Source organism: Botryllus schlosseri, chromosome 4 (assembly GCF_051294905.1).
Source record: "Botryllus schlosseri isolate E-star chromosome 4, Bs_hap1, whole genome shotgun sequence".
In the NCBI taxonomy this organism is placed as follows: Eukaryota; Metazoa; Chordata; class Ascidiacea; order Stolidobranchia; family Styelidae; genus Botryllus; species Botryllus schlosseri.
The window spans coordinates 12,974,165-12,996,473 of NC_137239.1; the positions used below are offsets into that span (position 1 = coordinate 12,974,165).

At 39.8% G+C, this 22,309-nt stretch overlaps 3 long non-coding RNA genes across 3 annotated transcripts in view; 2 read left to right on the plus strand and 1 right to left on the minus strand.

The window, feature by feature from the left end:
• Positions 1-22,309, minus strand: part of LOC145438166 (uncharacterized) — a 357,286-nt gene that overhangs the window by 169,825 nt on the left and 165,152 nt on the right. The gene's annotated exons all lie outside the window — the stretch shown is intronic.
• On the plus strand, positions 7,121-11,422 carry LOC145438170 (uncharacterized). Its single transcript, XR_013914872.1, has 4 exons — positions 7,121-7,648; positions 8,957-9,075; positions 9,286-9,392; positions 11,175-11,422. It is a non-coding gene; the product is annotated as an uncharacterized LOC145438170 (long non-coding RNA).
• LOC145438169 (uncharacterized) overlaps positions 20,215-22,309 on the plus strand; it is a 373,612-nt gene continuing 371,517 nt past the window's right edge. The window contains exons 1-2 of the long non-coding RNA XR_013914871.1: positions 20,215-20,325; positions 20,385-20,490. This is a non-coding gene — a long non-coding RNA (uncharacterized LOC145438169). The remainder of the gene's footprint in view (positions 20,326-20,384; positions 20,491-22,309) is intronic.

Consider the following 22,309-nt stretch of genomic DNA (forward strand, 5'->3'; position numbering starts at 1 on the left):
ACTTAGCCAACTAAAATGGCATGTATGTCAAGGTTTAAACAGTTGTTGTGGTTTGGAGTGATGCAAAACCTCAATGTAGATATTATTCCGAGTTCAGGACACAATATTCATATTGCACACTGCCTTGGAAATTCTTAACTTACCTAAAACTGAAAATCATTTTTCACGATTCACCATGTTAAAGAATACAACTGTAATTACATTACCAATCACACAGCGATATTGTAAATATTTTAATATAAGGGCACTACACACACTACACACTACCACCATACCTTAAATGTGAACCAAGATTTCGTCTCAAGCAAATTAATGATTAAAAACCTGGCATAGATCTCTGTCGTTTATTTGGTTTACAGTGGCGTTATAAGTAGTATATGTAGATGTATGATCGGAGAAATATTGTGCAACTTCGAAATCACTGCTATGGGGAGAATCAGCTGCTTGTGCAGATATAGATGAGTTCGTTGTATGTTTACTTGGATACTTGCTGCTGCGGTGCACCTCTAGCAGTTCACTCTTTTTCTTGTTGCCCGAGTTCAACTAAAAATTCTTCATCTTTGACACCGATCGTTTTTAATCTGGGACCCCCTATCATAGTAAAATGCTAAGCCTTCAAAATTCATTATCATGTGCAAAAAGTCTGTTTGGTTCAGCTGTCCCAGACCAAGGATATGTGGCAACATCACAAAGTGACTCTGTAGCTGTGCTCTGTAATCTATGGGATATCGGAAAGGAACCCTCGAAGCTACTTCGAAAATTGAAGCAAAAATGCTCTTTTGAAACGATTAAAGAACTGTAAGACATAAACCCTCTACCATGAATAGAGAGGTCCCGCTTTAGGAACCATTTTCGGCAAAGATAAAGTGTGGAAAGTTAAAATCAGACAATAAAAAGACTGAAAATAACTGGTACACTGTAAACGATAATGGTGTATTTTCACAATTCACACCCTAGAGTAGGGTGTGTTGTGGGTCATCACATCTATTGGGTACTAAATTTGTCATTTACACCTAAGCTATTGGTGGAAATAAGCCGAATACACCCCTACACACACATACCATAAGATATACACCCCAAGCATTGGCATTTGGGGTGAATTGTTAAAGATTACACCATTTGTCAGACAAATATGAAGTTTGGGATTCAATCTGCGCTAGCCGCTTCCACAAAACTTGATGTTGAAGTTTTAAGTCTGTGTCGGTCAGAAGCCTGGTTAAGCAGGCAGGGGTGCGGCAAGTCTGCATTCTTGTTAAAAATTCAGTCGAATCACTGTACTGATCATTGTATGGGCACTTGAGAACTTCTCTGCTGTGTCTAACTGTAGGTCGTGTAGGACATATTCTCTTTGGGGTTGAATTATCCACCGAAAATGCGTGTTTTCGCCCACTTCATTGTTGTCCGTGTCTTTAAGGCTTCTTGGGTAGGCTTAGGCAATGTTCCATTGTTCAGTTTTTATGGATTTAACCCGGTTCGATCAAGTAAATTCGCCTACGCATATAATTTCAGCTTCAGTGACAAATAAGCATTCGTTGTATAAGTTCGTGTGCTACATTGACATGAATGAATATAAGCTAAGTCCGCAATATCATATTGTAATTCACATTTATCGTGCACTGCGGTACTCGTACTTTGGCTGAAATTTCACCCTGTCTACTATAGTGTGACCGATGTATCTCAAGTGTGTGGCAAAAATACGACACATTATGAAGTTGTCACGATACTGGTTTATAATTTCTTTCATGTCACGTCAAATGCACAATTGTACATTGTACGTAGGCTATATGTACAAAATATATCGGGCCTATTCCGCACAGCATTACGGTATAACCACAATATAATGCAGGTTAAGGGTATTTAGAGCTGGGAATACTAGAAGGAGTTAAATTTCAGCCACAAACTTATATGAGCAGCACGCAATATGGGCGTAGCAAGAATTCAAATTAGAATTGAACACCAGGTTACGTCACGGAACAATCATTGAATTGGGCGAAAGAGGGACTAAATTGGGCAAAGTTTCCTGGTTATTTTCATATCTATATTGATGTGTTATTCACTATTCGGTAGCTTTATGAATTGCACACTAAGCCTAACCGACAATTCGCATACAGCTTTCGGATCGTATCAATGGTTCGATCTATGAAGATAAATCTAGTACTGCAACACTTTTTGAAGCTTATTATGATGCAATCTGCAGCTTCACAGCTATGAAATCCATATTTCCGATAAATCAATTATTGTATACATACAAATATTCCGGAGATCCTAAACTTCAATATAGTTATTACATTAGTGAGTCAATTGTCACATCATAATGGAATATACAAACCGTCGTCACCAGAACAGCTGCTGCTATGTTTCGCTACAGCTATGTAAAATGTTTCGTTATATGCCGAATTTCCGCGCTTAAGAGACCAGACTGGCTATCGACTGACCGTATTAGTTGTCGTGAATCTGTGAAGAAAGCCTCTTTCGAGATTGAAAATATCTGGATGGTGAGTTACATTTCGTATTGGTACTATTGTAGTAAAGAACATTTGTTCCGTTGCGTTTCCAGTACAGATCCGATTCCTGTTACTCAGTGTCGCAGCTGTACTGAACAGAAATATATGTAGCAAGTTCGAATTTTAAACGTACCGGTAGTGACGATACATTGAATTCACATAAATGGTTGTATCACCAGTACCGATACCAATCTCCAAGACACAGTAGCTCAATGGCTCTAATGGAGATACTGTTGACAGGTCCAGCATTAGCTATGATTATAAACTACGGTAATTTGGGTTTGAGCGACATCGTTTGTAAGTGCATTGAAAAAAATTTACTCGATTGTCGTTATATTGATTACCAAAGCACATCACGACCTGTTTAAGTACCGTATAAAGGCTAGCCTACCACTGACTATGCCAGTGGTTCTCAACCTTTTTGGCCTCGCGGACCCCTTTTGACCGTCACGGACCCTCGCGGACCCCTTCAAGTTTTAGTACAATTTTAGCTCTATTATGGTGCAACCTTCATCTGTCTTGTGCAAATATGAACTGTAGGCTTGTGATAAACAGCAAAATAATGATTTTTCTTGAAGAGAACATCATACTATTCATGTAGAAATTGGTGGACTTTTATTATTTCAAAGCTAATTTTGCAGCGGTATTTCTTGAAGTACGTGGTCGTGTCTTGAAAATCCGCGGCTTCGTTTTGATATGAACGAGGAGTGCCGAAAGCCATTTCCGCAAAGATAGATGGAAGCTAATGCAATATTAACGCATAACGCTTCCGACGATACTTTTGTTGTGATCGCAACATTTATGGCACCAAAATGAAGAAACACATATTTTATGAACACATCACGTCCAGCATCTAGCCTTGGCCATCGCAGGGACGGGCAACATACGGACCGCTGGCCGGATTCGGCCTACAACGGCATTTTCATCGGCCGGCAGATAGTTTCTACCGTCTAAGTGAAATCCTAATCTAAAAGCATAGACAAATTTTATGCTCCAAAGAGTAGATCCAAGTTTTCCAACCAGAGAAAGACTGTCATGAAACGATTTGTTCTGTTCGGGTATACATATATATTTACGAGCAAACATTTTCGACCATGAACAATTGAACATTAACAATACAAGGCTGCATACCAATATAACTTGTGATATGAATTTGAGGGTTGGAGCGTAATGCTTTGATAGCAACGAAACACTCCTTGTTCATCAAAAAATCAGCCTTGTCGATAGGGAATCCGCAATAAGAATGCTCAAAATCTGATAACCGAGCTTTAAGAGCAGGTATATCATTGTCCGATTTATGACGAGTGTCAGCCGAAAATATTCGGATTCATATCAATATGAATATGCTATTCAATTGTATAATAACGTTCTATACCTCCAAGAAGCTGTTCCCTGCATTGGAACAAATTATGGAAATACTTCGGAAATTTTTATTTCAAACGACTGTTCAAACGACTGCTAACTTCAAATCGAAAAGGTTTCGCAGACATTACGAAGTCACCCTGATTGACGTTACTATCTCCACATTTTCATTTTTTCCACAAACCCCAACAAAACAATATTTTGATGATATGAGTCATCAGGTTTTAGCAGTTGTGGTGCGAAACTGCATCATGCTTTCTCAAATTAAAAAATAGAATAAAAATTAGGTTATCTCGCGGACCCCCTGAAATTGCTTCGCGGACCCCCGGTTGAGAACCGCTGGACTATGCAGAGCTATGTTTATAGGCAGGGTTGCCATCGACATGGACCAAAAAATAAGGACAGTAGAAAAATTAGATGAGCACGAAAAAGCGTTTTTGTACATACTCTGTATTTATACGAGCCGTGACATATCACATTCCATAATTTTCGCCAGAAATAATCTGCTCCAAAAACTCCTCGTAATTAGAAAGTGCTTCATGGATCTGACGACAGCTCAGGTCTAGGTGTACCTTTACTCAGGCCTGAAACAGCCCGTCGTCACCTCCCCCCCCCCCGAAAAAAACGTTGCTCTTGCCCCCCTCATAGGGGGATAAACCAAACTTCTTCGCCTCATTGTGATTAGAGGCGTCAACCATGATGGAAAAAGGCCGTACATCAAGTTTAGACAAAATCATTTTTTGAACGTATGGAGCTAGAACTCCAGTAACAACGCTTGTAGTCCTGGTCCTGGCCGAAGAAAACTTATTTGCAATATTGGAATCAGGGAATATTTTCTTGAACAATTGCGATGTGCAATCGTTGGTGAGGAAGGATTGATAGTGTTTGACAGTAAGGAACGCCCAGGTACCCTATTCAGCAGCTTTCTTGTAGTCTGTGGTCGTTGGTGCTGATCGACTGGTGGAAAAATTATTCATCGACTGGCTCAAATTAATCATTGTGGCACACTTCTTGTGTTTTGGAGTATCAATGTGAGTTGAAATATCGGTTTTTCCTGTGGCCTCCATGTTAATGCTATAATTGCAGATAGTGCAATGTGCGAAACACTCACCCTTCAAGCTTCGTTAGATACCTTTGAATTCTCTCTCATAATTGCCACAAAACAGTTTTCACGCCTGCGATTTAGCCGTATTAGTATAGCTAAAACTATATGCGCAAGTGCAATATAATTTAGATAACTTTATCAATGATTTATAGCGTTACTACTTTTTAACCAATGTGTCGACGGCACTGCGCCTTTTTCACTACGCAGTAAATGCTGCCTTCCCCTCAGCTTATTCTGCTGTAGACTAACCATCAGGAACCTGGTACTGCTGTTTACTGCTAAAATGACGTCCGCTGCGGTAGCTTGGTACAGCCGAAACTGATATACCACCACTCACTGCCCTAGCTATATCACCACTTTGAAGTCAAATCCCGTAGAGCAGGGGCGGGCAACATACGGCCCGCGAAGGAATTTTGTCTGGCCCGCGGACAGTTTGGCTTTAAAGTTACATTGCTGTCGCTTAAATACATTCATTAAATACGATTTATTCCTTGTATACATGAATAAATGGACGAATAATGTATCAAGTCAAGTCAGCAATCCGGCCCGCCCACTGGAGAATTTGTCCGCCCCTGCTGTAGAATATACGTCACGAGAGCTCCTTTCATTTATGATGTCATAAAATCTCGACGCAAAAGCATAATTGGAGAATATTATGTAACAGAGATACCAGGCGAAAACGATCGAAGTTCTGTAGTGGTTGAAAATAAGACGAAATAAGGACGCAAGTCGAAAATAAGGACATTTCTTAGAAATAAGGACAGCTGAGTTTTCTAAGACATGACCCTCAAAAATAAGTACAAATCTTAGAAATAAGGACGGTATGGCAACCCTGTTTATAGGCCTATCACCCTGTCATTATCACTGAGCTATATACACATTATATATTATGTTAAGTTATGGTAGGAAGGTAAACATATTATCTATTCTACTTCAGACTTGCATGGGCAAAGATCGCAAATTTGGGGCTCTGAAGAATGAAATTATCGATTTCTCCTCATGAGAAAACAAGTGTAACATACAAACAGCAAAGGGCTGAAGCATATGGAGCAATGGTATCTGAGGTGAGCAATGGACATTTGATGAAAGCTTTCGATCCCCGTAAATTGGGGCCAGTAAATGTTAATGATATTATGACATGGGTGAAAATATGACGATGCTATATTGCTATCACTATGAATATGAGAGACTTGACTAGGAACAGGCTTACCTCATTGAACATATTTTGCAGTGGCCCCCTCAGACTAGCTGCTAAGAGTATGTGACCCATCCACTAGACTACTTCTTTTGAAACTACTTCTCTGAGTTTTGTTCATATATTTATTTTAATTTGAAGCAGCTTGACATGGATTTGACATAGCCACTTCTATATGCTTGTCATTGAGTAGAAATTGACATCTATAGCTTGAGTAGCAATGCGCACTACTGCGGTCAACTCGGTGTGCAGCAATGCACGGATTAGCTGGGTCTTCAATGTTTTGACCAATATGAAGAGGCAAACATAGCCTTGCCAAAGTTTATCAAACTGTCCTTTCGATCAATATAAACAAATCATAATATATGCACTTCTTGACTCATGATATGACATACACACGATCTGTGCATATGCAAAAATCTGCTTTTTGTTAGATTCAAGGACTGATTGCTATTAGTAGCAGACTCTTACTCTGTGAATATGAAATCAAATATGTTGTTGGTGAGTAATATACTATGCGTTGGAGAGTTACAAAATTGTACTTTAACTCGCTTATTTACAAGCATAAAGCAAGTCAAGGCTACAACATTAGTACACATTTCGGATGTCTTGGGCATTTCGAATCCAATCCAAATTGTCAACTAAACGTTTACCGTATGCCTCATGGTTATTTTTCCAATTTTAGGATGCTGCTATACAAGCTAATATCAGGGAATTTCAACCAAATGGACGTCGCATTTAACGGTAGAAGCGTATGCTGCGAAACAGTAAAGGATCGTTATCAAACAGCTTATATTTCAAAGTAATCATTATCATTCAGCTAATTTGCAAATTTCCATGTATAGGCTAAGGCAGTGGTTCCCAACGTGGGCGATATCGTCCCCCAGTGGGCGATTTGGCGGTGTAGGGGAGCGAAAATGACGAAGGGGGCGACAGAGGGGCGAAAATGGACAAAGGGGGCGACGGGGGGCGAAAATAGGAAGGGGGCGATAGGGGGGCGATGACGCGTCAAAACGGCTGACCTTTTTTTTTTAGTCAACCCACGGGAATTTAGTTACAAAAGTGTGTCAAATTAGACACCGAGCCGAAAATTTGACCTTTTTTTTTTAGTCAACCCGCCGGTGATTACAGTTTGTATGCCCAATTTTCGGTGTTGACCTTGAAAACGGGGCGATGGGTCGAAAAAGGTTGGGAACCACTGGGCTAAGGCAAGTCAAGGTTTCCTAATCAGACCTGTATCTGCGGTCGCTATGAATCCATTCTGAAAGTCAATATTGCCCAACTAGAAAACGTTTCGTGTCTTGGATTAATACCAAGTAGTCAAATTTAAATCAAGTCCATGCATCTCTTTCTCTGATTATTTTTCAAATTTTAGGATGCTGCTTAAAGACTGCATGCTGCAAGAGCAATATTATATCACAGGAACTAACCGAGTTTAGGAGTATGCTGCGACAACTGAAAGACTCGTTATCAAGCCAGCAGGTATTACAACTTTGTTAACGACACCTGATGTCAACTTTCGTAGTCGCATATATGAAGTAAACCAAAGCAGAGATGGTCAAAGTTACCAGCGTTGCTACTCAAGTCTATGTAGAAATACCCTGACAATTTAATCTCGATTACAAGTAGATGCAACAGTTCCCAATACAAGTCAAAACTACGTCAAGTGGGAGTAGAATACGAAATGTCGGAAAAATAGTCAAGTATGGTAAGTAGTTTTTCGGAAGTTTGTACTTTGAAGATTGCAATATGAATCTTCGCGACTAATATAAAATTACTAATGGCATATGACAGGAACAATCTTCAAAAATATATTCAGTTATTCCTGGTACAGGTGGTGTTGCTAGACTTGGACAACTAGATATTCTAGTTGTCTAATTATACTAATTGAAGCTATTCTAATTTGTGAAATGTTTCTATGCTCTAATTCTAATCGAATTTATGAAATCTTTCTATGGTCTACGGTAATTTTAATTCTAATCGAATGTCTGGGTTTCCTGAAAAGGCTACAGGAGAACTGTATAATGCGAAACGAGCCAAGCTTGCGGTGCAGTAGGGGTGTTCAAAAATGACTTTTTATTCTCAAATTCTACTCGCTACTTGATAAAATTGTTAGGTTACCTAATTGAAGCTTGCACACTAAATTTGGTTTGATTCCAACCAGCAGCCGCATTGCTACTGGAGAAGAAAGTTTTTTTAATTTATTATATTAAAATGAGTCAAAATTTTATGTGCACCCTTGAAATTGTTAGGTTGTCTATAAACGATGCCCACCAAATTTGCCTCAATTCAAACCAGCCGGAGCGGAGTTACTGATGTCGAAAAATTTGGATTTGAATAAAATAGTATTTACGGTAGGCACAACAGTAATAAATGATTAAAGAATTGGTCACCGTAAAAATACTATTATATTAAAATCCAATATTTTTCAACGGCAATAACTCCGCTTCCACTAGTTGGAATTGAGCCAAATCGGTTGAGCATTGTTTCTATAGACAACCTAACAATTTAATGGGGTGAACAGAAAATTTCAAATCTTTTTTTATTCATTTTCATATAATAAATAAAAAACTTTCTTCTCCTGTAGCAATGCGGCTACTGGTTGGAATCGAACCAAATTTGGTGTGCAGGCTTAAATTAGGTAACCTTACAATTTTATCAAGTAGCCAGTACGATTTGAGAAAAAAATCCATTTTTGAAGACCCCTAGTGCACATATCAGATGAGTTTAGAATCCAATCCAAATTGTCAACTAAACGTTTATACCTCATGGTTATTATTTCAATTTTAGGATGCTACTATACAAGATCATGTCAGGGCATTTCAACCAAGTCGACGTCGCATTGAACCATAAAACCGTATATGCTGCGAAACAGTGATGGATCGTTATCAAACAGCACATATTGCAAGGTAATCATTAGCATCCAGCTAATTTGCTAATTTCCATGTATAAGGCAAGTCAAGGTTTTCTAATCAGACCTGTATCTGCGGTCGCTTTGAATCCATTCTGAAAGTCAATATTGCTCAACTAGAAAACGTTTCGTGTTTTGCATTAATACCAAGTAGTCAAATTTAAATCAAGTCCATGCATCTCTTTCTCTGATTTTCTTTTAATTTTAGGATGCTGCTTAAAGACTGCATGCTGCAAGAGCAAGATTATATCATAGGAACTAACCGAGTTTAGAAGTATGCTGCAAAAACTGAAAGACTCGTTATCAAGCCAGCAGGTATGACAACTTTGGTAATGACACCTGATGTCAACTTTCGTAGTCGCATCTATGAGGTAAACCAAAGCAGAGATGGTCAAAGTTACCAGCGTTGCTACTCAAGTCGATGTAGAAATACCAACTTAAATTTATACTCGGTTACAAGTAGATGCAACAGTTCCCAATACAAGTCAAAACTACGCCAAGTGGAAGTAGAATACGAAATGTTGGAAAAATAGTCAAGTATGGTACGCAGATTCTCAGAAGTTTCTACCTTGAAAATTGCGATATGAATCTTCGCGACTAATATAAAATTACTAATGGCATATGACACTACTAACAGAAAGAATCTTCAAAAATATATTCAGTTATTTCTGATATAGGCGGTGTTGCCAGTATTCTAGTTGTCTAATTATCCTAATTGAAGCTATTCTAATTTGTGAAATGTTTCTATGCTCTAATTCCAATTCTAATCGAATTTATGAAATCTGTCTATGGTCTAATTTTAAGTCTAATCCAATGTCTGGTTTTCCTGGAACTGCTACAGGAGAACTGTATAGTGCGAAACAAGCCAAGCTTGCTGTACAGTAGGGGTGTTAAAAATGAATCTTTATTCTCAAATTCTTCTGGCTACTTTGTAAAATTGTTAGATTACGGAATTGAAGCCTAAACACCAAATTTGGTTCGATTCCAACCAGTAGCCGCATTGCTACTGGAGAAGAAAGTTATTTTATTTATTTAGTAAAAAAATTCAAAATTTTCTGTTCACCCATGAAATTGTAAGGTTGTCTATAGAAACGATGCTCACCAAATTTGGCTCAAATCAAACCAGCCGAAGCGGAGTTATTGATTTCTAAAAATTTGGATTTGAATAAAATAGTATTTGCGGTGGGCGCAACAGTCATAAATGATTAAAGAATCGTTCACCGTAAATACTATTTTATTCAAATCCAAAATTTGACGACGGCAATAACTCCGCTTCCACTAGTTGGAATTGAGCCAAATTGGTTGAGCATTGTTGCTATAGACAACCTAACAATTTAATGGGATGAACAGAAAATTTTAAATCTTTTTTCATTCATTTTTATATAATAAATAAAAAACTTTCTTCTCCTGTAGCAATGCGGCTACTGGTTGGAATCAAACCAAATTGGGTGTGCAGGCTTCAATTAGGTAACCTAACAATTTTATCAAGTAGCCAGTAGATTTGAAAGAAAAAGTCATTTTTGAACACCCCTACTGTACAGTAGACATTTGCTATTCTCATGCTCATAAGATGAACTATGATTTGATGATAACGGAGTTTGATTCAACTTTTGGCGATTTCAGTAATTCTAATTCTAATCTAATTTGAAAAAAACTGTTAGCTAGAATTATAATTTTAATCTAATTTCCAACTGTGTAGCTCAAATTTTAATTCTACTCTAATTCGAAAAAAAACCTTGTAGTTGTAATATAATTCCAATCCAATTTGGAAAAAGGGAACGTTTTCTAGTTGTCCAAGTCTGCCTGTTACATGCGGTTTGCATGAAAACTATCCATAAATTTCCATCTTGTCGATGCCTTATTGCCCACACATACAGTGATCGTGTGTGAACATGTTTCCTATAGCGGTAAGTTCACCCTATCGGACCACAGTCTGTGCTGCAATTCCTTAGCAAGTGTAACATCTGATTTTTTGTAAGTACTTTGTGAAAATATATATACTTTGTAATGGCTTCTATTTTTGTGGTCTTTCATTAAGTTATGCATGTTAGCATATGTGCCTGTTATTTGGGTTGTGAATATGCATTTTGATTTCAGGATGATGCTACAAGTTCTTGCTGAAGATAGTGACTCAGCCTTCGCCGTACAAGAGTGTTTTGCGGAAACCTGGAGGAGGCGACTTCCCAATACTACATGGGCAATGTTCTTCGAGCAGTATTTTCAGTGATTTTTTTTCTCCGTCGCTGGGATCTCTGTTTTTGTTATTTCACGAAATATGTTTCCATTTTATGTTATTATGGTTCAATTGATATCGAATATATGCAAACAAGAAAGTTTATTTGCAATAGCGTGCCATTTGGAAGAAGATGCAGGATTTCAAGTGGGGTGTATATATTGAAATTCCGCCCCAATCAATTCTACTGGCTAGGGTGAAATATCCGATATACACCGCAAGGAATGGGATGGACTCTGGTCATTCACACCGGCAGGGTTACGTAAGTTCTGTTTTCGTGTACCACCTTTTGGGGTATGTATAACCACTCTTTTCGCTAAGAGTGTGTAGACAGCCTGCATCACCATGTAGTAACGAAGGCAAACTTACAGTTAGAGCACATCTATATCTTATTCACAGGCAGCTGACCCTGACACTCCCATAGCAGTGATTTCGAATTTGAACAAAATCTAAAGTAATCATCTGATCATTCATCTAAATTTGTGACTGAACGCTCCTGCAAACCTTTCCAACGTCAGAGACCTATGTCACGTTTTTTATTGTGCATTTGATTGGGACAGAACCGGAGTTCATATCGCTGCTGTAGCTTTGGAATACCATCAAAATGAGTCTTCCGGTGTCAGGATGGCATAGTGATCCGCGCTTCATGAGTGCTCGGAAATTCGTTAATAGTGGTCAAGAACTTAACTATGCAGCATCGGTTTGATAAAATTAAATCCCGACCACACTATGTACAATGGTACATACCGAACGACAGACAATGCAAGCCTGTCTCTTACAAGCCTCACAAGATCTCCAACAAAGATTTCAAAGTTGCGAAAAATCTACCCATTCATCCACCTGATTGGTGTTGCATTTTTGTCATGATAAATCATTTCTTTATTATGTTGATTCGTTTTGTTATCCCTTTTCACATTATGTTCTCAAGTTTCACTGAATAATAAGATATTTACAATGTCGCTGTGCGATTGTATGGTGCATTTACAGATATCCTCTTTTACACGGCAAATCCGTCAAAATGATGCTCAGTTTTAGGTACGTTTGAGGATTTCCAAATGAGTGTGCAATATGAAAATGGTGTCATGAGCTCGGAAAAATATTTACACTGAGGTTTTGCATCAATCCAAACCACAGCAGCTGCTAAAACCCTGTCATTTATGGTATTTTAGTAGGCTAGGTAAAATCGAGGCACTCTAGATTTAGGGCAGGGGTGTCAAACATACGGCCCGCGGGCCGCATCCGGCCCGCCAGACGATTTCATCCGGCCCGCGAAGCAATTCCGAGTAAATTGAAAAATGCTTATAATATCCAGCACATGTGTATAAAACGTTCAAGTTTTTTTTTTATACTAGATACTTCCCTTACACAATCCTTCAAGACAGCAAATGACGATCATCTTCAATTTCCATGGCCGCATTATAACCGATTCGGCGACATTGATACCCAATTTCGAGAAGGAAAAAAATTGCACACTGAGTTTAGGGTTTTATGAGAAAATGAAAGAAAAAGTAGTTATTCACAGAAGCGAAAACGCCAATGCGGGACCGTTATAGGCAGTTTATATGGACATTATATTTGGTACACATTCAAATTTCTGTGGTTGCACTGCTGTGTCACTTCCGACTCGACAGGTCCACGGACTCCACAGAAACCAGAAGCGAGATATATAACCATAATAATAAAATGCATTCCAACGTATGTGGCTACAGTTGAATATGTTTTCCTCACAACGCATGCGCCGGGCAAATGCCAGATCACGGCTGAAGCACGGTGAGCAGCATAGAAATATGCCAAGTGCCAACTTATATCATCGTAAGCGCCACTGTTTTAGAGGTTCATAAACTGTTTTCAACCAGCCAAGCATCGTATTTGCCTTTTCGATTGTTCGCGAATAAAGGTGTTGCTGATTGATAGAATGAAATCCACTATGATCCGGGGTGCAATGTATGCCTAATTAGACTATTATAATGATTTATGGTGCAATGTATGCCTAATATATACTGTTATAATTATCTCTATAAGCTTAGTAATAAAGTATTCATGTGAAAGCAAGGGCATGAGATAGGCTATAATGGAAACATCGACTGATCCGGCCCGCGAGCGATTTGAAGGTTTGAATCCGGCCCGCGATGCAATTTGAGTTTGACCATAGTGTCCTATATGGTGTCGACACAAGCAAATCGCACGGTTCAATGAAATTGTATCACGTCACAGTTTCCATTTGGCTACAGGCAATTTGACGGTGATTTTTGACCGGCTTGCCGAGCATTAAATTTGATGAATTGGGTATCAATCGAAAGCTAACGCTGTACTGCTTGCGAAAATATAAATTTTATTTCACTCATGGCCCTGGAACCCCCACAATCAGCCCCAAATTATTCATTGTCGAGTAGATTGGCAGTGTGACGCAACAATGCCGTCTGGCGAAACGAGAGACTATAGCTCAAGAGCAAGGATGCGGCCGAGCGGCGAGAGTGGGATCAGCTGACGTCGCGGCAATAGCAATGTGCAACCGCGCCACAGAGAAACGCTGCGCTGTTAGATACTTTTTCTATGCGCTTCGGTATAAGCGAGCACACACCAGCCTTTCCTTGACTTGTAAGGGTAGAACTGGGTCCACAGAATGTATTAGGGCCCTACCAATTTTCGCGCAATATCCCTCAGCTGATAGAGATATGTAGGCTACGTCTTAGTAGTCTACATTGGATATGTCAGATTATTATGATATCGATTGCCTTAGCCCGCTTGTTGCGTAGGGCTCCAGAGACACGTCGCGCTGTTGATGGCGGGTGTCGATACTTTCTATAGTCGCTTTTATGGTTAAGTGTGAGCATTGAGCATGAGCATACATTACAAGCTTTTATTTGATCCGTATGGGTAGGACTTGGTCCGCGAATGCAGCAGGTAAAATGTTGATTGTTGAATAAAGTTTAACAGCAGGAGTGTCGAATTAAACTGGTATCGCTGTCCGTATTCAATCCGTTACTAGAAAGCTTGCGGGCCATACCTGCCAAATGATTCCAAAATGTTACCACCAAATTCATACCTTTGTTTTTCACTGGAATATATCTGATATCAATATAAACGTTGACGTTGGAATTTGGTTTAGCATTTTTCAATCACCAAACAGTTTTTTTTAATGCCGGGGACCTTTTGTCAAAAGTAATACAGTGGTATCACAGATATTTGAATTATATTCATTCTGTAGCCTGTATTTATATTCCTAATGTAACTTACGTAAAACGGATTTGCATTATTTTTTTCGCATCTGTGAATAACTGAATGTCCATTGTCCATTTGGCCCAACAGAGTTTGCACTTTTTCGCCTTCTCGGAATTTAGTGTCAAGGTCACCGACGTGGTGCTTATGGGGACTAGAGTGAAAACTCAACACTGTAGTTGTATTGCTACAATATGATATATTTACATTATCTAAATTTGCTGTCTTGAGTGAATCTTATTACTTGAAAGTATATTTTTCTTACTATAAATATCTCTATCAGCTGAAGGATATTGCGCGAAAATTGGTAGGGACCAAATACATTCTGTGGACCCAGTTCTACCCTTACAAGTCAAGGAAAGGCTGGTGTGTGCTCGCTCTTAGCGAAGCGCCTATAGAAAGTATCAACAGCGCCACGCTTCTCTGGAGCCCTACGCAACAACCGGGCTAAGGCAATCGATATCATAATAATCTGACATATCTAATGTAGACTACTTAGACCAGGGGTTCTCAACCCGCGGGCCGCAAAAGAATCGTCTGACATCTTTCAATATGAACGCAATTACTACTGGCACAGTATTGTTATGGAAGACAGATATGTCACATTTGTCGAAGAACGGTTGTTGCAACAAAGTCTAGAAGCTTGAAATGATAGCACGATAGTTACATCTGGAGTCATACATATCGCTTGATCTTAGAGAAAACGTTGCTAGCTTGGTCTCAAGCCCAGCAATCCATATTTCGATGCATTTCTTAAATTGCCGACGACGTGACAGACGCATTGCTCAAAATTGCTTGGAATATCGCTAAGCCCAAGAATCTGCTAGAAGGGTGTGACTTCGATAGAACTTTAACGTACTCTGCGAATATTTGCTGTTTCCGGAACTTAGCAGCAAGTTCAACATCACCTGACAAACTTCGAAGCCACAGTTGTCTGATTCAACAGTCACCAGAAGACCAGCGATCTTTTATCGCATGTTCTGAAACACGTTCCCACGTATAGACTACTTTAGCCTAGCATTAGACGAATCCATCGACTGCTGCACAGTACATACAGTGCACACACATTGCATAGCTAATTATCTAGGTGCATTTTATCAGAGTGGGCATATTTCCAGAGGAAATGCTGACGGGGCAAACGTGGGAAGGGTACGAGTGAAAAACATTATTTTGACAAAGCTGACTTGTGTAACTATTGGTGTAGGGCTCCATGGAAGGAAAGGAGAAGAGTTGATTGGTTTGCTCAGAAATGACCCCCGGACGTCAGACTTCTCATATCACTGAGAACTCAAAGTGATAATGATCTCTATAACGAAAAAGTGACCGTAATTTTATACTTGCTCGCTCACGCAGTGAAACAGAGAGTTCGGTTCTCTGGTGGTGGGTGGGTTTGACGGGTGCATACTGCATATACCGACAACCGACATGGCAACGAATGTAATGTACGCTCCATGAAGGGATTTACTTGCGAAACTTTAAGATGGATATTCTCACAAAAAACAGTAACTGCAAACTTACGAACGCTCTCCGTTACGGCTTTAGAATACATAACGATGTACTAAATGCCCGTATAAGACCGGTAAATAGGCTACAGTAGCCTAAGTTTAATAGTAGTCCACAAATAGCCTACATGATGATAATGTTCTGTGGCCCGCAGCGTCTTTTAGTGTGAACATGCGGCCCGTTATACGAGTGAAGTTGAGAACCCCTGACTTAGACGTAGCCTACATATCTCTATCAGCTGAGGGATATTGCGCGAAAATTGATAGGGCCCGAATACATTCTGTGGACCCAGCTCTACCCTTACAAGTTCAGGAAAGGCTGGTGTGTGCTCGCTTGTACCGAAGCGCATAGAAAAAGTATCAACAGCGCAGCGTTTCTCTGTGGCGCGGTTGCACATTGCTATTGCCGCGACGGTCCGTGGACATATGAGCATGCGACATTACAGCATGCGAGACTTCGGCATGCGACAATTTGGCATGCGACACATGAGCATGTGGGCTAAATTACGGGTTAGGGGTAGGATTAGGATTAGGGGTAGGTTAGGGTTGGATTTATGGTTGGGTTAGGGTTAGGCTTTAGGTTAGGTTAGGCTAGGTTAGGTTAGGTTAGGTTAGGCTATGTTTCGGGTTAGGGTAAGTTTTTGGGTTATACAGTCACATGCTGAAGTGACGCATGCTGATGTGTTCAATGCTGAACTGTCGTTTTCCATTGTGTCGCATGCTCATTGCTCATGTGTCGGGCAACCGCCGCGACGTCAGCTGATCCCACTCTCGCCGCTCGGTCGCATCCTTGCTCTTGAGCTAGTCTCTCGTTTCGCCAGACGGCATTGTTGTGCACTGCCAATCTACTCGACAATGAATAATTTGGGGCTGATTGTGGGGGTTCCAGGGCCATGAGTGGAATAAAATTTATATTTTCGCAAGCAGTACAGCGTCAGCTTTCGATTGATACCCAATTCATCAAATTTAATGCTCGGCAAGCCGGTCAAAAATCACCGTCAAATTGCCTGTAGCCAAATGGAAACTGTGACGTGATACAATTTCATTGAACCGTGCGATTTGCTTGTGTCGACACCATATAGGACACTATGGTTTGACTATAGATAACTAACCTACGGATAGATGGGCAACACGTGATTCACGGTCGAGAGCCCAGATGCCGTCAGATTTGTTGTCGCTTCATAGCATGAGGCGGCAGGTTGTTGGCCAGATTGATGTTTGGTGCAGATAGGATATAGGGCAATCACAACAGGTTATTTAGTGATAGAGTACACAGGCACTGGCGCGGCTATCATTGCATTAATATCAGGAGGATATTTCATGAGCAAAATACGGTAAGTCATGATATTCACTCCATTATTAATTGGTTTCAATATTGACTTCGGCTGAGATTTCCTTGAACTATTTTGGTTTGTATAATCATTAGAGCGGCCATGTTTTGACATGTCAAAATTTGTCAAAATCGTAGTGGTAAAAAGTTGCCTATTTCTGAGCCAAAAACGTTTTTCGATGCTAAACTACTTCGTTAGGACAGCTATAGTTCCTGCCAGAAATGAAGATAAGAAGTTGACTACAATTTTAACATTATGTGGTCAAAAAAACGCCCTAATAATCAGAGATAGGTTTTAGTATGTATTGCTAAATAAAGAGAATATGTTTTCATAATCCAGGCATAATTAATATGGAATAATTATATTTCGAATTACTGACTGAGGATATCATGTGTGCGTAGGGCTTGGCACAATGATTCTCGAATCTTAACATAATATGATTGCGGTGGAGGATGCATCAACGAGTACCAACTGGAGTTATTTCACTTCGAAGTCAGCTGTCATAAAATAATCCAGTTTTTGGGCAACATAGTCTTCTTGCTTTGCATGTTGATACTGCCTAGCCATGCAAAGATTCCTCCTATGTAAAAAAGAGGTAAACCAACACTATGGCAAAAACCTTGACGTTGGTGTGTTGGCTTTTGTCCAATATCAGCTGGCAGTCCACTTCGCAATGGTGACATATCAAATTGACACATATATCCTCAGTATTTATTATTTTCAATATTTAATATTATCTTATATATATTATTCAATCGACTTTCGCTTGGGTATTGGGGATGCATCGTAGGGCTTTGCCGATCTTTTCATTGCCTTCGATTGGGTGACATGATGGATGTCGTACGCTAGCTGTGGAATATCCGGATTTGTCCGTCTTCTCCCCATTTGTCTCTGCAATCACAATCCCAGTCAATAATCTAACGCCTTATTACGTTTAAGTATCCCACTAAATTTCCAAAAAATGCCTCTAGCACATCTTGCGTGAACGTTCCAAGGGCCAACTTGGGCATTTCTTCGATGAGACGATCGCATAGACCCACCATATTCCGTGACATGAAAATTAGGCCTAGGTTATTGCTGGGACAAAGAAGATTCCATTAGATGGACCCTTTACTGATCCAAATCCGTACGCTCCTGAAAGGTCAATTTTTCTATGCTCCGATCCTCAGCATCTCCTCAAGGTAGCTTTACCTGATAATTTTAGATCATATTATTGTAGTACGGTGAGCACTACCAGAGGTGGTCAAAGTAGTCAAGAAAGCTACTCAAGTAGAAGTAGCGATGAAAAAATCTACTCAAGTATGAGTAGAAGTACTTCTTCCATAAGCAACCTAAAACTACTTGGAGTAGAAGTAGAATTGACTGACTTTAAAGCTACTCAAGTAAGTAGTTTTGAAAACTATCGTAATTCGTTCGCATGGACTGCCAAAAGCTATGAGGAAGGAGTAAAGAGCTTGATTCATATTGATGCATCCCAGGCGGGGTCAATTTTTGACAGAAGAGGCAGTCGTCCATATCATGGGATGTAAATGATAGTATTAATATGGAATGTGCTACTAATTCTTTGTTTACTTGAACACCCCGTTTTAGAGAATATCATGGCATGGCGCCCTACCCCATATTATAAGGCGCCTAGTTTAGTCGATGAGCATTGGTGGCAAGTTGTGTTGGATACGGCTTCAACACTTTGCGCGATTAGTAAACGTCAATTAAAAATATGGCAGTTCGTATGTTTTCAAAATGTTTACACAATAACTGAAAAAATGACAATAATGCCCGTAATTAGAAGAAAAATACAAAAAAAGCGGTAATATATAATGTGTCGTTTGTCCAGAAAGTTTCAACGGTGGTCTGCTAGAACAGGTCTACGTCTAACTTAAAAAAAAAGTCAAGGTTCACTTTTCCGGATTTGGACACGTCATGTTACTGCTAGATTGCGAAACGATAGTATCAAATGTTATGGTGGGGGGGGGGGGGGCATACTTACTGTGATGCTGTGTGAACGTAACCCGATATCTTAAATTATATTCAGTGATACTTTCGTTTAAACATATTTGTCACGCCGTATCTAGTGCGCGATAAGCGCAACGAAAATTCTGGGTATTACTTGACTTATGAAAATTAAATGTTAGTAGGCCTACCATGTGATAACAGTCCCGAAATTCCATACCCGATATATTCTTATATCCTAACAGACCACACGGAACTTTCTATTCATCGAAAGCAGAGGGATCTCGATACATGAACATGAATGGGAGAGGGCAAGATATATTATGGACAGATATCCAAAAACTGTTTGACGTGGAGTCGCGCAGCCTGGCACTTTACCAGTCCGGATTTACATTGGCTCATGTTAATTTAAATCCACGATCTAAAGTAGGCAAAAAATATGTTTGACACCTCTGGTCTAGATCAGTGCTTTTCAACCGGTTGGCTGCGGCCCACTTGGGCCGCGAAGACATTTTAAGAAACGATGATAGATCCCAATTTGTAGATCTGTTCTCTACCACGAAGACCAAGTCGAAAAATGTCAAAATTTTCAACGTTTTCTTCCACTTTTCGATGATGATTCTGGAACATGTAATTGACGGACCTGCGGGGCTCGTGCACTTTCGGACTAAACTCACTACAGCCTTACGGAGAAAATGTGTTTTGGTCCCAAAGTGCACGAGTCCCGCAGCTATTCGCTCTATTGTCTGTAATGGTTTGAACGTTTGTCGCGAAAGGGTGTGTGGTGGGCCACGCAATGAAATTTGGATGGAAAGTGGGAAGCGAACTGAAATAGGTTGAGAAGCACTGGTATAGATGATGCGCTTGCAATCATTCACTGGGCTGAAATGTGACCGTTTTTCATGTCATATGAATGTCAGTTTGGCTACGGGTGTATTGAATCACAAAGTTGGAAATTGTTTGAAAGGCATGGGAGCAACCGGTACATCTGATTTTGTTCTGATGATGGAAAGGTATGAGTAACGAATTTTCACTTATATAACAAGGGGCTTGATTTTATGACCCAAAACAGATGGTTCAATATCGTCACATGCCGCATTAGTTATCCGATATGCAGCCTGGACGATGAAAGAATTGCATGGCTGAGTGAATTTGCGGATCGATTATTGAGTTGGAAGGTCAATTCCTCATAGTTATTATTCGAGGTATGCTGCAAGTCGAGGTGAGCCAAAACGAATGATGGCAAAACCCACAATGGAAGGCCTAATTTTCACGTCACGGAATATGGTGGGTCTATGCGATCGTCTCATCGAAGAAATGCCCAAGTTGGCCCTTGGAACGTTCACGCAAGATGTGCTAGAGGCATTTTTCAGTCGAGCTCAGCTGCGCGCGCTTCTTCAAATGCACTGTCTAAGAATTATCAAGGTGAAATACACTAAGAAAAAGTTGATCAATTCCCTGCATTAATTCGATTTTTAGTACGCATTGTATCAATATTTTTAAAAAGTCTATTTAGAATCTCGCGGGCCGCATTTGCCCACCCCTGCGTTAGATTATTGACTGGGATTGTGATTGCAGAGACAAATGGGGGTAAGACGGACAAATCCGGATATTTCACAGCTAGCGTACGACATCCATCATGTCACCCAATCAAAGGCAATGAAAAGATCGGCAAAGCCCTACGATGCATCCCCAATACCCAAGCGAAAGTCGATTGAATAATATATATAAGATAATATTAAATATTGAAAATAATAAATACTGAGGATATATGTGTCACCATTGCGAAGTGGACTGCCAGCTGATATTGGACAAACGCCAACACACCAACGTCAAGGTTTCAGCCATAGTGTTGGTTTACCTCTTTTTTACATAGGAGGAATCTTTGCATGGCTAGGCAGTATCAACATGCAAAGCAAGAAGACTATGTTGCCAAAAACTGGATTATTTTATGACAGCTGACTTTGAAGTGAAATAGCTCCAGTTGTGACTCGTTGATGCATCCTCCACCGCAATCATATTATGTTCAGATTCGAGAATCATTGTGCCAAGCCCTACGCACACATGATATCCTCAGTCAGTAATTCGAAATATAATTATTCCATATTAATTATGCCTGGATTATGAAACATATTCTCTTTATTTAGCAATACATACTAAAACCTATCTCTGATTATTAGGGCGTTTTTTTGACCACATATTGGTAAAATTGTAGCCAACTTCTTAGATCTTCATTTCTGGTAGGAACTATAGCTGTTCTAACAAAGTAGTTTAGCATCGAAAAACGTTTTTGGCTCAGAAATAGGCAACTTTTTACCACTACGATTTTGACAAATTTTGACATGTCAAAACATGGCCGCTCTAATGATTATACAAACCAAAATAGTTCAAGGAAATCTCAGCCGAAGTCAATATTGAAACCAATTAATAATGGAGTGAATATCATGACTTATTTTGCTCATGAAATATCCTCCTAATATTAATGCAATGATAGCCGCGCCAGTGCCTGTGTACTGTATTACTAAATAACCTGTTGTGATTGCCCTATATCCTATCTGCACCAAACATCAATCTGGCCAACAACCTGCCGCTTCATGCTATGAAGCGACAACAAATCTGACGGCATCTGGGCTCTCGACCGTGAATCACGTGTTGCCCATCTATCCGTAGGTTAGTTATCTATAGTTTGACACCCCTGATTTAGGGGGATCCCCATTTTTAGCCGATATCCTTCCAGTTCAATATGCACACAGATACAAGGTATGAGTAACAGAAAAAAGTAGCTGGAATACGTTTTTAAGGCATAAGGCATGGGAAACAGACTGAAAACTACGACTTTTTGAAAGTCGCCAAATTCTGGACAAACTTACTGTCCAACCTGCGGCCGTAGAAGATTATTTGCGCAGCCGTCGGGACGTAATTTAATAAGGCGACTGTATATGCATATTAAATTCACGAATTGACTCCAATATTTTCTAGATATGGTAATCAACCTTA